This window comes from Panthera tigris, chromosome F3 (genome assembly GCF_018350195.1).
Source record: "Panthera tigris isolate Pti1 chromosome F3, P.tigris_Pti1_mat1.1, whole genome shotgun sequence".
Classification (NCBI taxonomy): domain Eukaryota; kingdom Metazoa; phylum Chordata; class Mammalia; order Carnivora; family Felidae; genus Panthera; species Panthera tigris.
In genome coordinates, this window is record NC_056678.1 from 29,176,797 (window position 1) to 29,201,785 (window position 24,989).

The 24,989-nt window shown below is 42.5% G+C and overlaps 2 long non-coding RNA genes across 8 annotated transcripts in view; one reads left to right on the forward strand and one right to left on the reverse strand.

Annotated features, from left to right (window-relative positions):
- Nucleotides 1–20,802, forward strand: part of LOC122235921 — a 35,160-nt gene extending 14,358 nt beyond the window's left edge. Inside the window, exons 2-6 of one of the 5 annotated variants that reach the window (XR_006214044.1) lie at nucleotides 1,197–1,260; nucleotides 1,412–1,710; nucleotides 17,001–17,174; nucleotides 17,708–17,813; nucleotides 20,723–20,802. This is a non-coding gene — a long non-coding RNA (uncharacterized LOC122235921). Of the gene's footprint in view, nucleotides 1–1,196; nucleotides 1,261–1,411; nucleotides 1,724–17,000; nucleotides 17,175–17,707; nucleotides 17,814–20,642 lie in introns of all 5 variants that reach the window. The other 4 variants (XR_006214043.1, XR_006214042.1, XR_006214041.1 and 1 more) reach the window with 4 other exon arrangements.
- Nucleotides 12,538–24,955, reverse strand: LOC107180981. 3 transcript variants are annotated; one of them, XR_006214048.1, is made up of 4 exons: nucleotides 24,806–24,955; nucleotides 19,051–19,336; nucleotides 13,582–14,323; nucleotides 12,538–13,439 (listed from the first exon to the last, which is right to left on the reverse strand). It is a non-coding gene; the product is annotated as an uncharacterized LOC107180981 (long non-coding RNA). The 3 variants fall into 3 exon arrangements; XR_006214046.1 differs by having other exon boundaries at nucleotides 19,051–19,386; XR_006214047.1 differs by lacking the exon at nucleotides 24,806–24,955 and adding an exon at nucleotides 19,643–20,646.
- Nucleotides 24,956–24,989: the final 34 nt, after the last annotated feature.

A 24,989-nucleotide genomic window follows, 5' to 3' on the forward strand; every position in this document is an offset into this window, starting at 1 on the left:
CTGAGCCATGGTTTCAGAAAAGGTACGCTGTACCTCTGTATATCACAGAATAAATAGCCAGCAACTTCCGTGGCCCCCTTATATTCCAGTCCTCCCTTCTCCAACCAGAAAAACCCTAGACAAATATCTTATGATGATTCCCTTCCTTTCACTTTCTCCCCAGGGGAGCCCTGACTTCTCCACACTGCTAACCCTTCCTAATTCCTAACTGTCTCCTCACCTCACAACCCTAAAACCACTACTGTTTTGGAGAGTTAATGCAATATTTGAACAGCATCTGAGGCCTGCTGGACTTTACCAGAATCCAGTTCCCTAGGTATCCACCAAAGAAGCTGAGTCTTGAACCCTTACTGCCCACTTCGTTGCCAGGTGCATAGTAAATTTTCAATAAATAATAATATGTAGAATTTGTGAATGAGAGATCCGAGGGCCCCTATTTGAATAGTGCAAATTTATCAAACTGTACCCTCCCAGCTACCTGGTGAAAGAAAGACATCAGGAGAGGAGGGGAGAGAATAACCACTTTGTTTTTCCTCATCTAAAAGCTTACTGGAAGAGGCAGAGAGCAAATGAGCCACAAATAAATTGAGTAAAACTGTTCCTGTCTCCTTTGCCTCCTGGAAGTCGGAGGAGTAGCCACTGAGGGAACCTAACTTTTCCCTCTTGGCTAGTATCAGCTAGTCAGATACTTGAGAGAGAAAGCATATCTAAAATTACTCACATTGGGTCTCCTGGGTGGCTTAGTCGGTTAAGTGTCCTACTCTTGGTTTCACCTCAGGTCATGATCTCACAATTCGTGGGTTCAAGCCCTGCATAAGGCTCCGTGCCAACAACAAGGAGACTGCCTGGGACTCTCTCTTACTCCCTCTCTCTCCGTGCCTCCCCAACTCACTCTCTCAAAAATACATAAGCTTAATTTTTTTTAATGTTTATTTATTTTTGAGAGAGAGAGAGAGAGAGAGAGAGAGAGAGAGAGCTTGAGTAGAGAAGGGGCAGAGAGAGAGGGAGACACAAAATCCAAAGCAGGCTCCAGGCTGTGAGCTGTCAGCACAGAGCCCGATGATGTGGGGCTCGAACTCAAGAACCGCAAGATCATGAGCTGGGCTGAAGTTGGACACTTAACCAACTGAGCCACCCAGGCGCCCCTAAATAAACTTTAAAAAACATTAAAATTACCCTTCTATTTTCCCTTCCAGGAGAATTCACTTCTGAGGTCTTCGAACCAGAAAACAAGAACACTTTCTGTTTAAAAAAACACAGGTAACCAGCACTTTTCAGGTTTGCATGGGGCTCTTTGATTCCCAGGAGGAAAGGTATTATTTCATGCAGAAGTCGAATTTGATAGACTACACATTCCGGGTGTATAAAGGTGATCTGCTGACCGCAGCAACTAAGGGGTGTGTTCCTCTAGGTGCCTGTGCCATGTGATAACCAGGAGATACAGCCCAGGGCGGGGGAGTACGTGTCCAACCAAAGCAGCCTCCAACCCGGCACCACCACTACTGGCTGAGAGGCACTGGGCAAACTAGTCTCTTCACCCATATCCACCTACTAGGGTGGTTACGAGAACGAAGTGAGATCATCCGTGTAAAGCTCTCAGCGACATGCCATGCAGTATTCAAAGGACGGCTGCTTCCTGTTCTGCCTTGGTTGTCACCTAATCATCTGCGATTTCTACCGGAACAATGAAGGTGATGTTTCCACCTCAAAGTAAGCTTATAAGGTATTTGAATCGGAGGGTTACCTGCGGTATGGCTCTTAAGCCAGGAAATACACATTAAAATTAAGTCAGAGGCTTTTATCCCCAAGGCCACAGGAGTGAAAACATTAAAAAACCCAGAACACCAAAATTCTTTGGTTGAATTTAACAGACACTGTATGCTTGTGGACGGCCACGCCAGATCAGGGCTCATTACTTCTCTTGGCCAGAAGTGTAGGTGTCAGGGAAGGCCGCACAGCAGAAGATGCATTTGATGGGAATCTTGAAGACTAGGAACACCCAAGGTGGTCTTCCTACTGAGACCAGCTAATCTTAAGAATTGCTTTAATAGGCTTCTCAGTTGCTAATGATCACACAGTCCTAATCAGCGGTCAAGGAACACTTATTTAATCAACCCAAAGTCCCCAGGCAGCGTGCTCTAACAAGAAAGGTGAATTGCCTGTGTCGTTACCACTAAGTGGCATTCCTTTAACTAAACTGGCAGGCCTTCACTTTCCCAGTGTTCCCCTTGGTGCAAGAAACTGGGTGCTGGCTTAATAACCTTCGGCCATAAAGTACTGTAACATGTTAGCTCATGCTGGATGGCAACAGGTTTGTTTTTCATGATTATGTAATCTACATTCCTTTTCCAAGAAAGGATTTGGAAATGAGCTATTAAATTGGATTGCCAGCAAGCATACAGTCTAAATGCACATACATGTTAAACATGGCAAACTCAGATCCTTCTCAAACTGCCCCCTCACCCCATCCAAATCTGTGAACTATAAATCAAGGGTGACCCATGAGAAAGTTTGTCCAATAGCTAGCTGAGGTTTCCAAAAAGCATTAAAATGCCTACTAAGGATTTTTAGGGAGGGTATTTGATCTGCTCAGTCTTAAATAGAAACCTAATCATGCAGGCAATCTGGGCACTTGGTACACAAGTACCCATATTAAATTTTCTTTAAAGACTAATATGGTGCTGAAATATCGTGTAAAGAGTGTATACTAGAGTAGGTTCAAAGACTTTAGGTGCTAGGTGGGTATTTATTGGCTAGAATGTTATTTAGAAGAGCATTCACAGTGTTCTTAACTTCCAGGACAAAGCTTAAAACCACAGCAAGTAACTGCTTGGGGTTTTGCATTCCACAGTCTTGGACTCACAGCAAGCTTCCTGTTCCCTCTTGGCTGGCAGACCTGAAGGGCAGACGATGAATGGTTTGATTCTTATAGTTAGAGAATCTGCTCTGGCTTTCAGCCCTTAAGATTCTAAGTGCCAGACCAGGTGCTATTATTTTTTTTAAGCTCCTCCTAGAGATTTGGATTTCACTTGAAGATAATAGCAAGAAAACAGACTGAGCTAGGCATCTGGGCAAAGACCATATCCAATAAAGATCCAGACATCCGTGTATATCCCAAAAAGGAGTATTTTGGAATAACCAAGAACCAAACTTGCAAACTATATGCATTCCCTGGGATCTTCTTGGTAGGTTTCAAGAATTAAGAGGAAAAAAAGAGGAAGGAGAAGGAGAAGGAGGAGAACAATACAAGATTCCTAGGCCAACATTTTTTTTTTTCCTGAAGGAAATGGCCAATTTTTATTTCAAGTGGTATGGTAATTGTGTGCTTTCTTACACAACTTGTATATACAGCTGTATGTTTATGATGAGCTGAAAGTCAAATGCTAAGATTTCCTCTACTGCCTTCACCATTTAAAAGGTGAAGGGCACCAGGTCAGAACCTACCGAAACTGAATGAGGGGAATAAGTTGTAACTCTGGAAATGTGTGTGTGTGTGTGTGTGTGTGTGTGTGTGTGTGTGTGTAATTACATAATTCATCTATAGAGGTGACAGATAGAAAACTCTAGATCTTGTCCTTGTATGGAGTAGTTATGAATCTGCTTTGAATTTCAAGTGGAAAACAAATTAAGAGAATACTAGAATACTAGTTATTCAAATAGCATGCCCAAATTAATTGCTTACGGAAAACAGTTAACCTTTTCTTCTCTGCCCCATTATTCCAGCAATTTTAAAGGTCTCATGGCCAAAAGACAGGATCTTGAAGGAGTGGGATTGGAGGAGGAAGTTGAATTTTAACTAGGCTGAATTGGGGACTAATTTCCTTGGCAGTTCAGAAGCTCTTAATGGAGGCTTTCTGCCAGACAGAACCAGCACAGGCCACTACTCAGTCACACCGAGACTGTCCCTGACCCTTCTTCCTCAAAGAGGCTTACATCCTTCTCCTGTGAGGCAGCCCTTCCCTTAGGCAGACGACCTTCCTCAGCGCCCACCCCTCTCCCCACCACCACCATCACTGTGCTCATTCTGACCATTGTGCCCTGTCAGATTCTGACTGGAATTCTCTCTCCTCACTTCTCTTTAATCCAGACTTTACCTACTTGCAGGCCCACTCCAGGTCCTGAAAAAAGACCAAAACAAAGGACCTCAAACCAATGAGATTCCCTTTCTTGTAAGCCATCATCAAGTGGCTGCAGTTTTCACTATTTCTGGTAGGATCTTTGAGCTAGCTGGTCAACCAGAGACAAAAACCCTTCTCTTTTCTTCCCTAGCTATACTCTTTCTTTTCCTTTAAAAAAGAATTAACTTTATGATCTCTCTGCCTGGTGCATCATTGTTTACTATACCCATGGAGATAGAACATAATTGAATTTTCACTGCTATGGCATGTGGGCATTATGTTATTTCACCTTCTCAATCCACTGCACATCAAGCCCATATCTGGTTTTTGCAGAAGTTCTCTGACATTAGAACTTAAAAGCAGTCTTGAAGAATGAAAGCTATTTCTACAACAAGGGCAGGAGAAACTGAGGAAGAAAGTAGTACATAGAGGGTGTATTATGTTACTTACACTCTGGGGACCACAGGCAGAGAAGTGACACGGAGAAGCTTTTTAGAAATATGGTCCAAAGACACTAGGGAAAACCCTTTCTCTATTGACAGAAATGTCTTCAAGGCTTTTGACAACAAATGAAAAGTAAAAATGTTGTTCTGCTTAGGCCTCATTAAGTTTTTTAAGTCTCGCTTTAAAATAATAGAGGTAGATACAGGGAATAGAGCTCCCATGAAAGAGAAGTAATTCTTTCTCATGAGTCTAGACTTCTCTACCTAGGGAAGCCTAAAGGAAATTGAGTGCAGTCAACCAGCAAGGGTGAGCAGAGATAATTGAAATGCACTGATAATTCAGAATCTCATTTCCACCTCATTAATTTCAACCTCTGTTCCCTTCTCTTGGTACTTCTAAAGAAAAGCAAGGTAGACCAAATTGAAGATAATATCCTGTCCCCACTCCTGCCTTCCCCCCACCCCCTGAGGTGCTCAGTGGGTTGGTAGAAGATCATTATCACAAGAAGGAGGCAAAGCAAGTGGCCCACATGATTCACCAGCCAGCCAGCCTCCCCCCCCCCCCCCGCCACTGCCCATCGCTTATTTGTGCAAAGATTGCAGGTGGGGGTCACTTGATATGTTTCCCATTTGCAAGTACCCTAGATTTTTCCAAGTTTGGGAATCTTAGGATAATTATGGCTAAAGAAGTTACTTGACTACAGTTAGTAAACTCTGTATTTTTACTCTCCCTCCCATTCTTTGGGGAAGGGTGGCGATTTTGCATTGTTTTCAGTAGGATGTGCCTCTTAATTAATTACTGGAAAATGATCAAGGCTCTGTCTTTCCCAAAAATTTTCCCCTGTCATTTTATAATGTGCACTCTTCCTGTTATGGTATAAGGAGAAAGGTGCTTTACTGTTATGTCATTATAAAAAAAAGAAAGAAGAAGAAAGATACCTATTTTCTTTCAAGGAAAACTTCAGGATTCTCAAATACTAAGTAACACAGCTGGGTGCTAATCTGGGAAACACCAGACATTAATTAAGTATTCTGGAATAATCAGGTTCAAGTACAAAAAAAAAAAAAGAATATTCAGAGTCATAGAAAGCCACGGTTTAGAGAGAGGAGGAAATCAAGGCAAAGATGTACACAGTAGGGACTAAACGGAGAAGGGATTGGAGAAGGTAGTTTCCTCTGAGGGTAAGAGTGAGCCTTACTCAAAACTGTGCCATAGACAGACCCTTTCCCTTTCTTTACCAAGACCAGTTTAGAATGTCCAATAACAAGATAACTATTATTACTACTTGTAGAGTTTATATTTTGACAATGTTTGTGACAATTTAGTATCCTCTCTAAGTGGCAAAATTCTTGACTGGAAAAATACAAGTGAGGGGGAATTTATGGAGGCAATTCCCTAGCCTATAAATTCTATTGCCCCGTCAAGCATGCCTCAGTCCAGCCTTGGGAATAGTAATGAGGAAAAAAATCTAGGCCCTTATCAAGGTACCTGGTGTGAAGAAATAAGATACATATGCCAATGGCATAGAAATGAAGATTGAAAAGAGTCAAATCCTTCTAGCAGGATATGACAGTTTTATGTGTCAATTTGATGAGGCTCTGGTATCCAGTTTTTCAGTCAAATACTAAGCTAGGTGTTGCTGTGAAGATATTTTGTATATGTAGTTAATATCCAAAATCAGTTGACTTTAAATAGAGGAGACAATTCTAGATAATGAGAGTGGGCCTTATCCAATGAGCTGAACTTGAAGAGCAAAACTGATTTCTCTGAGGAAGATAAGAAATAAGCCTAATGACTACAGCATCAGCTTCTAACTGAGAGTTTCCAGCCTGCTGGACTGACCCACAGATTTCAGACTTGCTACCCCAACAATATATGTATGTATGTATGTATGTATATATGTATGTATGTATGTATATATGTATGAATCTATCTATCTATCTATCTATCTATCTATCTATCTATCTATCTTATTGGCTCTGTTTCTCTGAAGGACGTTGATACAGAGAATAATGAGTGAAGACCTGGGGAAGGGCTCTTTGAACTAAGCCTCAATGAATCAGGAGCCAACTATATGGAAAGTAGAGGTTAATTATGTTCCTTGCAGAGGAACGAGCATAACCAAAGGTCCTGATATAGGAAGGAGCTTGGCATAAATAAGGAAGTTAAAAGAAAATCAGGATGTCTTAGGTACAATGAGAAAAAGAGAAATGGCCCAATATGGGATTGGAGAGGCTTGCAAAGGTCAGATCATGCAGAACTCTTAGTAAAATAGTTGGACTTTTTTTTTTTTTTTCCAAATTACAGTAGGAGGCCATTGAAGGTTTTTAACCTGGAGAAAAATGGCTGCCTCACGGAGAAGGGAATGTAGGCAAACTCTTAGAAGATTACTGTAGTGGTCCAGGTGGGAAATGATGATAGCTTGGCCCAGAGTGCTGGCAGAGGCAATGAGAAGATGTGGGCTGATTCAAGGTTGTTAAGATGGCATGGATGAAGAAGGTGAGAAGTTATGACATCGAGGATGCTCCTAAGTTTCTGGCTGGTATAGCTGTATAGATGGTAGTGCTACTAAGCACATTAGGGTAGAATGAAAGAGGAACAGGATTAAAAAACATGTGAATTAAGAATGTAGTTTTGGGGTGCCTGGCTGGCTCAGTTGGTAGAACATGCGACTCTTGATCTCCAAGTCGTGAGTTTGAGTCCCATGTTGGGCATAGAGCTTACTTTAAAAAAAAAAAAAAAAGTATTTAGCTCTAACATGGAGCTCAGAAGAGAGATTTCAGCATGAGATGTACATTGGGGAGTCAGCGTTTACAGATGACATTTGAAGCCATGTGAATAGACATGATTAATCAAGGAGAGAAGGAGATTAATCAAGGACGGAGAGTACCCAGGACTGAACCCTGAGTAATTCCAACATTTAGAGATAGGGTAGAGAATAGGTAGCTAGAGAAATGGGGCAGAGCATGCCAAGGGGGGTTATGTTTCAAGAAAGAGGTAGTAGTCAACTGTGTGAAATGCTGCCAAGAAGCCAAGGAAAATGAGGACAGAAAAATGAACATAGGGTTTGGGACCTGGCCTACCACCCTGAGTTCTGACGTCTAGTGTGTCTGCTTAGTTACTTCATGCTTTCTCACGTAACATTCACAACACGTTTATATCAGGTAGACCACCTATCATGGCTAATTTCAAGGAGAGTACTGGACTTCCTAGGTATTGTTTTTCATAATTGGATGTATATGGAGACCTGTTTGTTTGTTCTGAAGGAGGAGGAAGGAAAGGTGTTGGTACGTGGGCACTTGGGGACAAGGAAGGAAAAGAGAGATAGGGAAAGGAGAGGCAGGATGTTCTGCATTCCCCGGCCTGCTGTTAGATATCATATCTGATCTTTAGGAAGCACCTCATATTAAAGAAAACTTGTTTTAAATATTCAAGTATCCCAAATTCTCGGCTGGGAGACCTATTCTTTCTCTTAATATTGTTTTCTTTTCCTTCATTACATTTAGCAAGACTTGTAATTATGAATGTATTTGGTATAATCATTTATTTAACATTTAGGTCTGTGTTAGCTGTAGCTTTCATGACACAAAGAGCCTATGTGGCTGTAACCTCTTGTGACTACTGTCTAGCACAAGACCTGACACACGGCAAGAGTTCAAGATACAGTGGTTGAATTAATAAATGATGATAGCTTATGTAGGAATGGGAAATTACAGCCCTAAGTTTCTAGGCATAAATAAATTAGTGGACTAAAAATCAGTGGTCTTCTATGTTTTTTCGGATGTATTAATTAGCCGCCTGTTCATACCGTTCTCCTGCTTTAATAGACAAGTGGTGGCGGGCACTGTAAATTTAAGAAATGATATGGGAAAAGCACAAGAAATTGAGGAAAGTTTATGTACTAACTTACTTTGGGGGGATTTTAGAAATATTTTGTATTCATAAACCGTTTTTTGTATTTTACCCATAGAATACCTCAGTACTTACGTAGAATTCTGTACTGGTGTTTGAGGATTGAAAGGTGATTTATGACTGATATGTCCATAAAAAGCCAGATGCACAGTAACCGTGGTTCTAGAACCACAAGAAGTCTACTTGTTTGGTTCCTAGAGCATTGGTCCCAACCACTATTCTTCAAAATAGGCTTGCAGAAAGGGGCACGTGATGGAACCAGAAACTTCTAAAGCCACTGATGTAGCAACAGACTTGTCTCAGGAAAATCAAAGAATCGTACAATTTTAGAGTTAAAAGAGACTTTAGGCCAATTCCCCTTAATGTATAGTCTGGAAAACAAGGACCTGTAAGTGAATTCTAGAGTCATAAGCCCAGTTTATAACTTGTAATAATGTCACTCGTGCCTGACCTCAAGCTCAGATCCTAAATTAGGTGTAAATTTGTGTAAATATTTTTTAAATTCTTATTTATTTTGACAGAGAGAGAGTACACGCACACGCACAAGCAGGGGAGGGGCAGAGCGGTGGTGGGAGGGAGAGAATCTCAAGCAGGTTCCATGCTGTCAGCGCAGAGCCTGGCACAGGGATCGATATCATGAACCGTAAGATCATGACCTGAGCCGAAATCAAGAGTTAGACGCTTAACCGATTGAGCCACCTAGGCACCCCTAAATTTGTGTAAATATCAAACTCATATTACAATCAATACTGATGCACATAATATAAAATGAGTCAATGGTTATAGCCTTGGTGATTTACCTTGAATAAGAAACAATCCCCAAATATATTTATTTCACGAGTTTGGAGTTTTTTATATTAGGTTTTCTCCAAAGTGAATCCCTGCTGAACTACTCTAATGAAATCCCACTTTAGTACAAAAAATATGTCACTTTTGGGGCGCCTGGGTGGTTCAGTCGGTTAAGCGTCCGACTTTGGCTCAGGTCGTGATCTCGCGGTCTGTGAGTTCCAGACCCGCGTCGGGCTCTGTGCTGACCACTCAGAGCCTGGAGCCTGTTTCAGATTCTGTGTCTCCCTCTCTCTGACCCTCCCCCATTCATGCTCTGTCTCTCTCTGTCTCAAAAATAAATAAACGTTAAAAAAACAAAACAAAAAACAAAAAAACCCAAAAACTAACTAACTAACTAAATAAATAAATAAACGTTAAAAAAAAAAAAAATGTCACTTGCTCCCGTTACAAACTCTTGCTGAGACCTTGGTGAGCTCACCATGTGTCACATGGTGAGACCAGAGCCATGTTTTCCAACAGCCCAGGCACAGCTATCAATAGCTGGAGTGGAGGGTCTCTTGTACCTGAATCGTAAATCCCTATCCTGCCAATTTTTTGCAACTCACCTGTTTCTGTGTACTTTTGAGGAAATTGATAGTTTTATGTGGCCATATACTAATATTTACTTTCTTGATAACAGAATTTGGTTAAGAAATGGCTAATTCTCCATAAGTATAGAGAGTTTTCTCAAATTATTTTTCTAGAGTACTTGCTTCCTACAATAAAATTGGGAGCAATGGCTTCACTGGCTGCAAATCGATAAAAGTGAGTATCAGTCGTATGTAAAAGACACATACAGATGTAACTAACTTTACAGAGCAGCTCTTTACATAGATTAAAATGTTTTGTTCCTTATTATAGTACTGGTGTTTCCCCTTTGTATGATTTTCAGATCCTAGGAAGTTTGAAGTTAGAATCCTTCTGTGGCCTTCATTCACAGTTTGTAGAGTGAAGTGCTATTTTAGCCAGAAATGATATTTTCATGTCCCTACTAAGGCTTGTTTTCTTAAATCGCAATCCTGTTTTCATGATTTGATTATGCCATAACAGTTTTTGAGGCTTTATGCCAACTATCATTTAGTTTGAATGATTCTTTTTTAAATGAAAGAATACAGGAAAATGTGGTAATAATGTTCTTTCAAGAAAGCAAGTTACTGAACATTCTCCCCATATTCTAGTATTTAAAAAACTACACCACCCATCTTTATCAAAGAGCATGTATTCATCCAAAATGCTGTTGTTAGTTAGAGGAAGGTATTGAAAGATGGCAACAAAGACCTATTTTGGTCTAAATATGGAAGGTGCCTTCCTCAACCGTGTATTCTCAGCACTTAGCAAACAATAGGGGATTATTAAATACTTTTGAGATAATGTTAAGATCAACTATGTGCACAGGAAATAATTAACATTAATTCATCTGCCTATAGTTTATAAGAAAGGATTTGTGGATTTAACACAAATGCAATCATATAAGTGTTCATAAGGAGTTTGTAGAAAAACTGGGTAGAAAAGATGCTCTCTTTAATTGGAAAAATATCATAAAAATATTCCGTTGACTTGATAGAACATATGGAGCTGGCTGGGCAGATGGGTGGGAGTAGGTGGTTCCTGGCATGTGGAAGGGCCCCACAAGTCCATCTTCCTGCTCCTTGTCAGAAGAGAAATAATGATATACACACTAAGTGTTTCTCTCTGTTTTTAAATAAGGTTCATCTAGTTATGATACTTGGTCTCTATTTATATTTTTATGCTTTCTGAGCTTTCTGTTCTCCTCTTTCCTGGACAAGTCTACTGTGATGAACTTATCAACTATTTTAATGGAATAATTCTAGCTGACACAAATGATGTAAAAAAACTGAATTGATAGGATTGATCAGTTCTTTTGCTGCCCTCTCCAGGGCTTACCTCAAGATTTGGGTCTCCTGATGTCCAATCCAGATCATGGACCATGGGGTGTGTGCATGTGTAGGCATTTAAAAAGCTCCATATAAATTTAATAAAATTTTAAAAATTAAAATCAACAGTCCTGTTCACATTTTAAAGGAGCCTTTGGTTATAGTTACTTGTTTTTAGTGAAGATTCCTTCCACCCAGTCTAGAACAAATTTGTTTCCTAAATTTGAGATTTTTATATTATATTGTCTCCAAAGTGAGGTACCTTTGAACTTACTTTGCTGAGTCCAAATCTCAAATTTAGTGCAGGTGAAAATGTCATTTTCTCCCCTATGTTGTTAACTATTTGGCATATGTACTTCCAGACTTAAAAAAAAATCTTGTGTATGTGTTGCCCCAAATGTAGGATGACTCACAGTCAGCATTTTGTAGCAACTAATGCTTAATCTTGGCTTTTTCTTGCACTTAAGGGGAAAACAAAATTCAAAACCCACAAAACTTTTGTCTGCATCAGTACAGAATTAAAGTGATTATCTCTGGGGAGTGTTAAAATGCAAGTGGGAGGATGTGAAAACAGATGATCCTCCTTTTAATCAAATACTTCGATATTGTTTGAAATGAGAACAGATGATTTTTGTAATATATCCATTTTTAAACTTTTAATTATTATTCGCTTTTCCACCTCGTTATTTCGTATTCATATGAAATTAACCAGGACAGTGTGACAAACTCCTGTATACCTGTGGCTCAGCCTCAATAACCGTCAACTCGTCGACAATCTTGTTTTATGCACATTCCATTTCCCACCTCTGTGTTACGGGAAACAAAATCAGACATTACATTTCAACCACAGATATGTCTTTATTTTTTAATTTTTATTTATTTTAGAGACCGAGAGCATACGAGTCGGGGAGAGGGGCAGAGGGAGAGAGACAGAATCCCAAGCAGGCTCCCAACTCAGCACGGAGCTTGACACCGGGTGGGATCTCATAACCCTGGGATCATGACCTGAGCCAAAGTCAAGAGTTGGACACGCAACTGACTGAGCCACCCAGGTGCCCCTATAGACATTTCAATATATGTTTCTAAAAGAAGAGGACACTTGGGGCGCCTGGGTGCCTCAGTCGGTCGAGCTTCTGCCTCCGGCTTCAGGTCATGATCTCGCGGTTCGTGGGTTTGAGCCCCACGTCGGGATCTGTGCTGAGGGCTCAGAGCCTGGAGCCTGCTTCCGATTCTGTGTTTCCCTCTCTCTCTGCCCCTCCCCTGCTTGCTCTCTGTCTCTTTCTCAAATAATAAACATTTTTTAAAAATGTAAGAGGAGAGGACTCTTTATTTTTAACATAGACACAATACCAGTTATCATATCTAAAATATTTTACAATAATTCCTTAATGTCTAATCAGTGTTCAGATGTCTTCATAAATGGCATAAACAGCTTTTTGTTTGAGTTTACTTAAATCAGGATACAAATAAGGTCACATGTTGTGATAGTTGATACATCTTTTAAGTCTTTTTTAATCTGTAAATTTACCCCTATTTCATTCCCTTATCGTTGAAATGTATTTGTTTTTAACAAAAAATTTCATCTAGAGTTTTCCATACCTTACATTTTGCTGACTGCTTCTCTTGAGGTCTGTTTGAACATATTCCTGGGCTCTTGTATTTTTTTATAATTGATAGCTGGTAGCTTAATCTATCCTAGCAGTTTGTTCAGATTCAGGTTATCTCTTTCAAAGCAAGATAGTGATAGTTTAGTGTCTCTTTCTGTGATGTTAGCAACCACTGAAGCTCATGCCTTGATCCTAGTTTATCCAAGGTGGCAAAATGATGGTATTCTAATTTTATCATCCCTTCTATTTGTTATCTAGGATATTTCTATAATGAAAAAAACCTCCTCATCTGCTACTTGATTTTCAGTGGTATAATTTCTTAGCGAAAACAAGACGGTTTCTTTCCGTCCCTCTGTTTATCATTGTTCAAAATAATGAGTTGGTTTTAGTGGTGACTAATTATTTTTCTCATATCATTTGACAAACAGTTGAAATGTTACAACTAATTGCCATTATCATCCTTCTAGATGCTAAAATGGACTCATCTTTAGCCACTGAGAGTCTCTTCAAGGTGGTTCCTGAATCCTTTGATGATGACTCTAGTGTTCTTTTGATAGCTTTCTTGTATATTTCTTTCCTCAGACCTGGAGTCCACCATTTCTCTAAGGAGCCAGATTCCATTTAGTGGAAAATACCTGGAATGAAATAATTTTTTTAGTTGGATGTATACTTCGACCCAATCATCTGTCAGCAAACCCTGAGTGGTGGGATTAAAACACAGATTTGGAGTTAAAAAAAAAAAAAAAAAAAGACTAGGGTTTGAATCCCATCACTTACCAGCTTGGTGATCTTAGAAAATTTACAGGGCTGTAATGTGCAGCAACACAGCAAAGCAGCAGAGGCTAGAAGCACGGCGGCCCCAGTATTCTCTCCTGCACAGATGCCATAGGAAAGGATGGACCTGACAGCTGTTCTCAGCAATGAGTCCCAGAAACTCCTGAGGTGGACAGATGTTGATTCTGTCCACGGGCAGGGAAAGTAGCCAGGGGTGGGGAAGGCCTAGGGTCACAAATAGGGACCAGGTTTGGGGGACAATGTTTTAGTTCTGCCCTTTCATCATCCCTGTATTGCCCTAGGCAGATTTCCCCCTTCCTTTTGGTGATGATTGCAGGGGCAGGGTATCAGGGGACAGGCCAGAAGCAGTGGGTAACCACAAGGCAGAGCTCTGACCTGGTAGGGTGATGAGCAGATGGCAAGGAGTATAGCTGGTCTGACCAGTCCCCAAGAACTCCCCTCCACACACACACACACCCCTGCTCTCACCCTCCTGTGGGCATCTGCTTGTAATACAGAGTGGCTGCCTCCAATAAAAGATTATTCAGAGGTTCTTTGGAGACCAGCTGAGCACAGTACCATGTGTCTCCCACAAAGGCACACGGCAGCCAGCACACACACCGATTCACCTGGAGAAGCACAATCTTGCTAGATGTCTGCCCCTCTCCATGGGTGCATTTTCCTAATCAAGGCAGCTCGATGTCCGGAAGGGGCAAGGATGGGCTCAGAGGGCAGATTCTGAGAGCTGCAAGTTGGGAGAACAACAAATGGAATAACTTATACCGGAGAAGGCAGAACTCATGAAAAAACAGGAAAAGAAGTAAAAGCCAGAGTAATAAATATGCTTAAAGAAATGAGAGAATTTACTGGGAACAGGAAGTGAGAATAAGCAGTTGAGTAAAAGAATTAGAAATATTAAGAATTAGTTCTGCCAGACAGAGGCAAAGAGTACTGTATGATATCATTTATATGTGGACTCTATAAAGAAAGAGAAAGAAAGAAAGAAAGCAAGAAAGAAAAGAAAGAAAGAGAAAAAGAGAAAAAGTTAAACTCAAAGAAACAAAGGGTAGAACAGTGGTTGCCAGGGGCCAGGGGCTGGGGAAAATAGGGAGAGGTTGTAAAAGAGTACAAACTTCCAGGGCTCACGGGTGGCTCAGTCAGTTAAGCATCCGACTTTGGCTCAGGTCATGATTTTGTGGTTCATGGGTTCGAACCCTGCGTCGGGTTCTGTGCTGACAGCTCAAAGCCCGGAGCCTGGTTTGGATTCTGTGTCTCCCTCTCTCTCAGCCCCTCCCCCACTCACGCTCTGTCTCTCTCTCTCTCAAAAATAAACACTAAAAAAAAATTTAAAAAACGCTCAAAAAATAATAGTAATAAGTAGTAAATATGTGAGCTGGAAGATTAGGCCAAGGAGTTTTGCCTGGAGGCATTGCAAAAGGACAGGGTAAAGAATGGAAAAGAAATTTGGAGAATCAGACATGTGTCCAAGTCCATTTGGTAGGGACACCAGAAGAACAAAAGGAAATGGAAGGAGGCCAATAGTTCAAGCAATAATGACCAAGAATTTCCTAATGTCACACGGCGAGTGAGTGGCAAAGCCAGGAGGTCAGGCCAGGCAAGCTAGCTGGAGTACATACTCTGGACGACTATTTACTGCCGTGGGTCTACTCTATCAGCTGCCAGTCTGGAGGAGGAGGAGAATGAAGTTGGGCATAGGACATAAAGAGGGGACAAATACAAAGTAAGCAGAAGAGAGCCTGTGCATGAACTGAGGGAGATGGTGTGGCAGGAGCTGGGGAGAAGTCTGGATGCCTCAACTCAATGCCACTGAGGTCTTTAAAAACAAGCATCGAAACCCCCCCAAAACACAGAAACCACAATCTAAAAATAGCAACAAAAACAGATAAGTCACTTCCTCTCTCTAATCCTCAATTTCTTCATCTATAGATGGCAGACAGTAACTCCCACGTCATAGGGCTGTTGTAAAGATGAAATCATAGAATATAGGTAGGATTCTGAGCACAGAAAACAATGGCGTATAGTGACATAAAATAATACAATTTCTTATTTAACAATTCAATAAATACTTGTTGAAGATCTATGCTCCAGGCAGTGGAATACAAAACAGACAAAAATCTTTGAAGCTATGGAATTTCTGGGGTAGAAGGTGGGGTGGGGGGAAGGAAAAAGGCAATACACGTAAATAGATAACAATGTGAGGCACTGTGAGTGCTAATAACGAAATTAGAGCAGGGTAAAGGAATAGAAGATGGTGTTGTGAAAAGGTACTATTTTGGCAGGATGGCTTGGAAAGGTCTATGGAAGGAATAAGGTGAGTGAACGAGGCAGGAAACATCTGGAGGAGTGGAGTTCTTGGTGGCGGTAACAGCAAGTGCAAAGGTCCTGAGGTCGGAGAGTACTCGGCACGTTCAAGAAATGGCAGAATGCGGATACCCTGCTTGGGAGCAGAGTGAGCCAGGGAACAGCAGCTGGAAATTAGGTCAGAGAGGTAGCCAGTGGCCAGATCATTTGGGTCTTCATCCATCACTAACAATTCAGCTTCTCTTTCATTATTTGAAAACTTTGTCTTTGCGTACTCCACTAAATCGGAGGTGCCGACCGTGGAAGGAAGCCCAGCATGGGCCTTCTTATTTAGCAAATTCTTTCCAGCCTCTATGATTTAGTATATGGTGGAAGACACCTCTGCCTTCTAGTTGAGCAGAAGACACCTCAAAATTGAGCTTCCTGGGCAATTGCCTTCTCCCTGCTGGCCACAGGAAGTATCTTTTGATCCACAGTGGTCATTCCAAACCAGTCCTCTAATTGCCCTTGTCCAGGTCTGTGGGAATTACTCAGAAATGTTTGAAGTCCCAGAGCCAGGCACACTCTGAGTCACCCCTTAGTCCAGGGGAGGTGGCCAGGAAGCAGCCAGGATTAGGACAGGTTTTGATTTAGTGCCGTTGTATTCTCTTACACAGCCCTGCCCATACCCGAGGGTAACCCTATCTCACCCCTGCAGGCTGAGGTGCCCGTGTACTTTAGAAAGGCATCCTAAACATGACCCGATCCTTCCCTCCCCCAGCGAAGGTTGTTCCTTTTCACTAATCACAGCAGAAGATTCCTTTCATCTCCCATACCTCTCAGAGCACGGGTGTCCTGGCCACAGCTGCCCATGTCAGAAACCAATGCACCCTGTTCTTGCTTTCCTTTCCAGTCATCTCTGGATTTGTAATCCGTCTGGAAGGCTGTCCATTTCTCACCTCCGTAAATCTGGTAGCGCAGTTTGCATTATCACTTGCCGACAACTTCTTCTAGGTGTTTAGATTGTATTTAAAAAAGCAAGCCCAGAACTAAGGAGATGGAGGAAAAATAAACTAATGAATTGCTGCCTATGTGGGGTTATATTTAAATTTGTCATCTAGGACTTCTGGAAGGAGAAGAGTCAGCGGCCCATAAGATGGTAACCGAGCTTTCTTACGTTGCACACTGTTCCAGAGGTTCGGTGCAGCTATCAACGTTAACAAACACAGACGGTGTCAGGAAGACAGCCATATCTGGACTGGCCCCTTGATTCTGAACACTATTATTATGAGAAGGTAAATACAGACCCTTTAGCTCCAAAGATTTTTTTTCTGAGGTTGGTGGAAAGGACTCAAAGATGTACATCGTGAAGATGGGAATCTGTTGACCTTTTTTACTCAGAAATGTGGGGCTGGCTTGACTTAGTGTAATAATGTGCCTCACCATCACTCTCCTTATCTCTTGTGAACAATAATTTCAAGATTTCACTCAGAATTTCTCTATCCCAGTAATTCTTAGCAACCTGGCACTTATTCCCACTAGCATGCCACAAAATGGCCTCAGGCAGACATTCTGGAGAAGCTTAGACGGGGATAATTATAGCTTCGTGTACCTGCCCTCATGCAGCTCAGTGGAGGTGTTGATGGTTCCTTGGCCAGCCATGACAAATTCTATAGTTGGGTACCTCCCTAAGAGCTGGGCCAGGTAGGAATAGAAGCGGGAAGAAAAACAGTGTAGCTCAGTTCATGGAGGAGAGAATCACAACTAACTATTCTGAGAAATCAGTGTATTGGTATTTCTGACCTTCTGAGATGGCTGTCATGAACAGAAATGACTCGACACTCCCAGAAGGTGTGACTTCGTGCCAGTCCAAAGCAACCTCTTGTGTGCCGGAGGAACCATGGGCCTGACTTGCCACTTCTGACTCCACGCAGGTGAGAACATCAACTCATGGGCGTCTCGGGGACTAATGAAATAAGCAGTAGCAAGGTATTAAAGTTCTTCGAAAGGATTTGCTGTCTGATCTTATAGCAGCAGCATCCATTTCCTCTTTTGCTGGGAACACTCAGATAAACGTGGGAAAGGAAGGACTTGAAATAACTGGAGGTGTAAACTCTGGATATGTGTCTTCTCGTTAGCACAATTTATTATTGGCCAAGTAGGGCTGTCCCCCGGGGAACCACTGTAAGGGGGGAGTTTAGAACACACTCTATCCTGCCGATGTTTTTATTTCCCCTGTTTTTACCATCCCATCTAACTTCGGCCACCTGACTCACAGTGGTACTGAAAAAACTCTGCAGCAACATAATAGAATAAAATGAACGTGAACTTCAGAAGTAGAGATGAGGAGGCCTGAATCTTGGTTCTACCATTCACTTAGGTACTCGATGTTTTAGTACATGTCTAAGTACAAGGTACTTAATGTCTTGAGGTCTCAGTTTATTTCTCTGGGAGACAAGAAGAAACACTAACCTGAATGTGTTAGTCTGCCCAGGCTGCCATAACAAAATACTACGGACTGTGTGGCTTAAACAACAGAAATTGATTTTCTCACAGTGCTGGAGGCTGGAAGTCCAAGGTTAAGGTGCTGTCAGGGTTAATTTCTGGCGAGGCCTCTCTCCTTCTTTCTTGCTATGTCCTCATGTGGCCTTTCCTTTGTGCATGCACAGAAAGAAGGGCTCTGGTATCTATTCCTCCTGTTAGAAGGATACCAGTCCTACTGGATAAGGGTCTCACCCTTATGACCACATTTAACCTTTAAAAAAAATTTTTTTTAATGTTTATTTAATGTTTATTTTTGAGAGAGAGAGAGAGAGAGAGAGAGAGAGAGAGAGAGAGAGATCCGAAGCAGGCTCCAGGCTCTGAGCTGTCAGCATAGAGCCTGACATGGGGCTCGAACCCATAACCATATCATGACCTGAGCCGAAGTCGGACGCTCAGCTGACTTAACCTTAATTATCTCCACAAAGGCCTGATTTTCAAATACGATCATATTGGGGGTTAGGACTTCAACATATGAATTTTGGAGGAACACAGTTCAGTTCATGACACTCAAACACTGTCACAAGGATTATTTCAGATTATATATACACAGGACCTAGCCTTGTTCCTACAGCATAGTAAGTGCTCAATGGATATTGATTCCCTTACCTTCCACCCTGTGTCACTTACCTCCCTAGTGGGTCGCTTTCTTCTCTACACATGAGAAGCTGGATTTGGCCCTTTGCATAGACGGAATAGATAGTTACAGAGTGAACAGAGGCATTCCCAAGACTTGAGTTTGGTAAAAAATTTCTCCCTTCCCTCATTGGTGTGGTTTCCAGTTGCAGGCCTCCTTTTCCCAGCTACTGTCTCCTTTCTGGGAACTGTCCTTTCCACACGAAGGGCTGGGTCCAGCCACAGCAGCCTGTTCCTTCGCCAACACCCTGGTTTGACATCTCAAGCCACGTTCTTTCTCCTGAGAATTTGGATATGAGATTCAGTCCCTGCTGAAGGACAGAAACCAGCCTGCAGATACAGAATGAGGTTGATGATAATATTGATAGGTACCATAATTGAGAGCTCAGTGTGTGTCAGGTACCGTTCTAAGAGTTTTTCACATGTTGACTAATTTAATCATCACCACAACTCTACGAAGTAGATATGTTCATCATTTCCCCCTTTTTACATCACTTCCCTTTTTGAGGAAAATCAGGTGTGAGAGTATTTGCCCAGGGTCACATAGCTATTAAGTCTGGACACAGGCAAGAGTAGAGGATCTTACCTCCAGACAGAAAAGCAGAGTGTCCTCACGGTTCTTTGGTCTTGCCCTTCTTTCTCACAGATTCCATGACATGTTTCAGGATCTTGCCAATGAATTCCTTTTTTGCTTTAACAGTCTGAAGTGGGGTTTTGTTCTTAAACCAAGGGAACTTATGTTAAGACGGTGGCCCTGGCCTATTAGATCTGTTGCACTCAACATTAGAGGATGTTTTTGAGATTAACAACCATAGATAAGTGACTATGGAAAACGGTTTGTTAATGATTCAATTCCATTACAAAGTTTAAAGTTGGTTAAATCACAATGAAGAAGGTCTCCTAGAAGAGATTACAGGAGCAGTAAAAGCCTCCTTTTCCGGAAAACACGATTTTAAGCAGTAACGATGGGGTAAGCTCATCACTAGCAGTGTGCCCTACAGAGGACGTGGTGATTTGATGTGTGTGTGCATATGCCAGTGTGTTGGGAGAGAGGTTGTGTGTTTTCTATCAAGCCTGGAAAAGCTGGAAGGCAATGTTGGGGCTGACGGAGGTGAGGAAAGGTGAGCCAGGTGAATACGATCGGAGAGCTTGTGCCTTTAAGGTATGATTCAAAGGGTGTTTGCAACCCAAGGTGAAATTAGTACAGAAGGATAATGAATACATTGAAATTGGTGAGATACTTAATACTGCCTAGGTTTTATTTCCTTTAAATCTTGCTGAAAGTACCAATTATGCAGCTGCATTACTCTTTCTAGAGTGTTCTTGATTAATACATACTGCTAGTGCATAGACTTTTTAAAGAGTAACCAACTGGCTGAATCATGTACATTTTCATTGGAAAAACTAGTGATGTGCCTAGAGTGAGTCTGCCTGATGTCCAGATAGCTAGCTGATCTCATTGCCCAGTGGTCAACTGTAGCTGCCAGAAGAGCTGGCAAAGCGTCTCAGGACACTGATTTCGCCTTTCTCCTCCCAGCCTGAAAAAAATACAACCTCAAAATGTTTGTGTTTGACATTCTTTCCAGAAGGAAGTAACAAGGAAATAATTCACTTGTGGCTTAGGTTGACTGGCATGGAAACGGGGGCTCTTTCTCCTTTGGCTCAGGTCAGGGAGTAGTCAGTCCCTGTGGGAGGCAGAGCGCCTTCTGCTGAAGAATGGGCAAAGGAAAGAGAAATGAAATGGAGAGGAAATGGCCAGAGAGGAGGATGCGTCAGGAGCGGGAGAGTTGAAACATTAGGACACATGACGAAATGGAGACACTGTGTGACATGAAAGGATGCAGGTAATGCCAAACCTCCAGACTACAGAGCAAACCCAAAGAAACAGTGTACTCTTTCATCTAATCTGTGCCTCCATAAGTCTCTCATCATTTTCCCAATATTTGAGAAGAATGTGACTTCCTGGCTTAGTCAACCTTGGGAAAGGCTGGGATGGGGGCCCTTCTCTTACTCAAACGGAAAGCCTCAGAGATGCAACCAGGAGGGAAGAAGGGCTCAGTCTTCTGCGTCAGAAATGATTCTTCCAAAGCAGGTACCACGAAACTATCTCTAAAGGGAGAATGCATAGTGCCCTGGTCACCACATTGCACAACTCCAGAGAATGCCATTCACACTCCAGACTATTTTAGCTCATGGAGTGGCATTGGGTACTATACTCGTGGCTGTACACAACAACTCTGCAGAATCATGCAGCTTTAAAAAAAAATCACCAGATAACAAGAAGTTCATATTGTAGTCAATTCGCTAATTTGTTTTCATTAATAAGGAGCTCTAAATGCACACAACGATTAAAGCACTCTTAAATTTCATCCTTCCAAAGTGTTCTCTTTCTTCCCTTCTCATGCTTAACATGTTTTTGTGTTAATAATCTAGACTTATTTTGTTATATCTGTGCTGTTAAGTCAGTGGTTCTGAATTAAAGGGGGGTGGTATAACAGAATTACTTCGGAAATGTTTTCAAAAACATCAACAGGAGAATGGATAAGCAAAGTGATATGTACACACACATATACACACACACACAGTGTAATTCCAGTCATATGAAGTTTGAGAACTAGCAAAACTACTCTATAGTGACAGAAGTTAGCCTGGAGAGGTGATACAGACTGAGAGGTCACACAAGGGAAATTTTTGTGGTGATGGACATTTTCTGTATCTTGATCTGGACGGTGGTCCCATGGATGCATCCACATAAAAAAAATCGTCAAACTGTACATACAATGAAGGTCGTGCTTTTTATTGAATGTGAAAATGTTCTCAATAAAATACTGTCTAAAAATATGACAGTTACACACATACACCGACCCAAGCCTCCATCCTGAACTCAGGGACTAAGATGAATGAAATGTGGGGAGCAGGGGATACAGACCAGCATTATGTATTTTTAAAAAGCTCTCCATCATTATATCCCACCATTACTATCAGCTTCCAAATATTCTTTTAGAAAAAAACAAATACATGATTAATATATAGAATTTTAACGTTTGTGGAAGAACGCTGGAGATCATAAGCATTTTCCCGCAAAAGTTTGCTTACTTTCCTGTTCGCTTTGATTGAGGAACTTGTTTTGTTTTGCTTTGAGTGATTTCAATGTTTCTGAAGGTGTACAATTAATAAATTAATGGGAGGAAAAGTTGGAGATAGGAAGAATCATGAGGGCCCATGAGATTCTGCCTGTATTTAGAATTTGAATCAGGTTTAGAACAAGTTGAAATATTTGGGGGGATATTTAATATTGACAAGTTCCTAAAATTGCAAAGTTTTCAAGTAAACCTGTCAGGATGTATTTGGGACCTGTGCTATCAACTATCCTGTTCATTCTGATGCATATTAAGGAGATTTGAGTGTGATGCAGATTTAGGAAGTGTTTTTTTTTTTTTTTTCTTTTTTGAAAGTAGCTTGTGACTAGCTTTTATATAGTTATTCAAAGAATGAAAGGCTTTTTTTCACTTCACATTGGACTTTCTATTTAAAAAATATTCTGGGGTGCCTGGGTGGCTCAGTGGGTTGAGCGTCTGGTTTCAGCTCAGGTTATGATCTCACAGTTCATGAGTTTGAGCCCCGTGGAGGGCTCTGTGCTGAAAGCTCAGATCCTGGCATCTACTTCAGATCCTGTCTCCCTCTCTCTGCCCCTTCCCCACTCACGCTCTCTCTCTCTCTCTCTCAAAAATAAACATTAAAAAAATATTCTTACTTGTGTATTGCTTTTCTGTGATCTATTCTAAAGACAGAAATAATGGCTGGTCGGATGTACTTCATGGGTTTCTAAAATAATAATATATTTTTTTAATTTTTAGAAGTAAAATTATTCAAATGGAGTCTGCAGGCTTAGTGCTAAATCTTAGTGTGTGGGTTGTGTGTGTGTGTGTGTGTATGTGTGTATTTTGCCTGTGAACACCCTGCAACACCCCCCACATTCATTCTGATTCCGAAGGCAGTGTGAAAACAGTTCTCTCCCTGAGACATCCTGGCTTTATCACTTAGCTTCCTCCATAGGCATGCGGTCTGCCTGGAGGGACCATACATTCATTCAAGGTCAGAACCAGGAAAGACCTCAGAGATGAAGTAATTCAACCAAACTCTGACCTCCATGTCACACTCCACTTAAAAAATAAACTTAGGCCTCGGGGTGAAGTGGCTTGTTCAGGGTCACCTGGCTGGTCAGAGGCAGAACCAGAATCGTATGTCTACATGCAACCTTTGTGCCTCCATACCACCGCTGTCTCGGCATTCTGTTCTCAGTTTGGTATCACAGAGGGGCAATACACAAATGCCATTTCCTTTCCTCCAAGACTCCAAGAGGCCTCTCCTCTGTATCACTTTGAGAGCCTGCAGGGATTTACTTATTTTTAATGTGAATCCTATGTTGGTGAAATTTTTAAGAGTTTAAGAGCTTGCAATTTTGGGGCCAGACAAGGGTCCATTATCCTAGTTCACTAGCTGTTGTAAGCCTTGGTGAGACAGGTGATTTCTTCACTCCTCGCTTTTCTCATCTAGGAAATGGGGTAATCACACGGGGGCACATACAGTGCTTTCCATACTTCCTGGAGCACAGCAAAGCATTCGGAAATTTTCTTTGGAAATCCAGCAAGTCCATACTGAAGCCATCCAGCTATCTCCTTGAAAGTTTGAGAAAGTGACTTCAATTTTCTTCAGCCTTTTCCTTCTGCCCCTGTGTGGGGGCTTCTTGACTTCACTGTTCCGGCGGTTGGCAAATACTCAGAGAAGTCAAGTCACCACAAATTTGTACATGATGAGCACAGTAGGTTTTGCTTTTTAGTTCCCAGTTCTCTTCCCTGAGAGCTCCGGATTTTTGTATGAGATGTGGGACACTGAAGCAATCTGGGACATCTTCTATGACAACGACTCCAAGGACCCTTTTCAACCTAAGAAAGGGCTAAAGGATTGGGTTCTGAGTCCTGGTAAGAGAACAGACCCCTAAGACATATTTTTGGTAACGCAAAGGACCACGGAAAAGTAGACGATACTAAGAAAACGATTTTTACAGCTACAAAAGCCAAGGCTTTCAGGAGCTGGGAGGCTCCGTCACCCCTTGGGTCAAGAGCAGGGCTGGTCCTAAACCCAGATTCCCTCGCCGGGCTGGGTGCTTTTACCATCACGGCCGCTGCGTCGCATTAACCCCACCTCTGAAAGTGCTAAGGAAGTTCCCTCCCAGTGCCCACCCAGGCGGGGAGGGGCGAGGCTGGGGCACGGAAAGAACCGGGGAAACGGCGTATTCCAGCTCCCAGCACACACAAAACTGCTTGCGCGATTCGGCGCGTGGGGAGAAGCGGGGGGGGGGGGGGGAGTTAGACGCCAGATCCAGGACGCAGAGACTCCCGGTGCGCTGGGGAGAGACCTGGAGATTGCATGCTCGGGAAGCCACCTTCCTTTCCCCTGGTCTGTCTCCTCCTGTGCAGTGGCTGCCTGGGGACGGCCCCGCTCGGAGGGTTTCTCCCAGATGAGACGTCCAGTCCCTGCCCACGGTCGGAGCCCGCGAGTGGCCGCCTCTGCCCCGCCCCTGCGGTTTCCGAAGGTCTAAGGGGGATTTTTTTCCCCCCTTCCCGCCCCCGTCCCTGCCTCCGCCAGGAGCGGCGCTAGGTCGTGCCGGCTGCGGTCGCTTTTCCTTCTCCACTCCCACGTCTCTGACTCCAGGGAGTTTCACCCGTCCTCCCTCCTCAGCCCTCACCTTTAAACAGTTCCCCAAGCCACCGCTCCAAAAGTGCGCGACTGCTCCCGGGCCTGCACACGGAGCTCCTGCCGCCCGGCATTCCTCGGATTCCAGCGCTGTGACGTCCCCGAGGCCGGCTCGCCTCCAGCCCGGGAGCTCGGGCTCCAAGTTTCGGCGCTCCCCCGCGCGGACGCCCCCCGCC